Source organism: Myotis daubentonii, chromosome 2 (genome assembly GCF_963259705.1).
Source record: "Myotis daubentonii chromosome 2, mMyoDau2.1, whole genome shotgun sequence".
Classification (NCBI taxonomy): Eukaryota; Metazoa; Chordata; class Mammalia; order Chiroptera; family Vespertilionidae; genus Myotis; species Myotis daubentonii.
The window spans coordinates 210,867,128-210,868,215 of record NC_081841.1 but is presented as its reverse complement, the minus strand read 5'-3'; the positions used below and the strand labels follow the sequence as shown (position 1 = coordinate 210,868,215).

Here is a 1,088-nt window from a genome sequence, read left to right as displayed (position 1 = left end):
TAATAAAAAACAAAGAAATGTAGGAGACCAGCTCCTTGGAAAAGAATGTGAGGACTGTTTGACGTTGCCCAGGATGGCCAGGCCGAGATGAATGCGCTCGCTGTTCTGATACAGGCAATGGGATTGCAGCCCCAGCTGTGATAATAGAAGCACGCTGACCTGGGCTACATCTTGACTGAATTGCAGGTCTTGAATCTAATCATTATGTTAAATAGAGGTGTTGGACCTATGAAAGGAAGGCAAGTCTGGAAAATGAGACACAGCGATATGTGAAAACCAAACTATAACCTAAAATCCACAAATACATGTCATCCAACCTGCTCTTTGTTTCTGCCAGACCTGTCATCCAGTGATCTAGAAATGAGGAAGGAGAGCAAAAGCTTTTACAAGAAATCATACTGTGTGGTGTGAAATTGTTTCTGTGACTGAAAGGCCATATTCTTCATTCTTTCCGTTGAAGCTCCATGAACTTCAACTTCTATCTGAAAAAAAACAAAACCCACTGGTTCAGCAAACTAACAGCATGCAGATTTCTACTCTTTTTCTATTTGAAATAAGAAAATGAGCCCAACCTGCATGGTTCAGGGATTGAGCGTCGACCTATGAACCAGGAGGTCATGGTTTGATTTCCAGTCAGGGCACATGCCCAGGTTGCAGGTTCCATCCCCAAGGGGAAACATGCAGAAGGTAGCCGATCAATAATGCTCTCTCACCATTAACATTTCTCTCTCTCTCTCTCTCTCTCTCTCTCTCCCCCTCTCTCTCTCTCCCTCTCTGAAATCAATAAAATATATTTTAAACTGATAAGAACAGATACTACACTTGATCTTAGCCAAAAGGCCGAGAAGCGATATTAATAAAATATATTTTTAAAAAGAAAATGATTAAGCTGCATTCCTTAAATCTTGAGCTATATCACACACTGAGAACTATATCCCACTAAAAATAAACATGTATTCTCCCACAAAGGAGGACCTGGGTCTCGTACATGTGCTTGGTAAATTCTCTTGATCTATCAGTGTCCTCAGAAGATGTCTAACACTTACCAGGAACAGTGGTTGCCTCTGGGCAGTAAAAGAAAATTGAAG

The 1,088-nt window shown here is 41.1% G+C and overlaps 1 pseudogene; it reads right to left on the bottom strand.

Moving 5' to 3' along the window:
- Positions 1 to 620: 620 nt before the first annotated feature.
- On the bottom strand, positions 621 to 852 carry LOC132228808 (U2 spliceosomal RNA; annotated as a pseudogene).
- Positions 853 to 1,088: the final 236 nt, after the last annotated feature.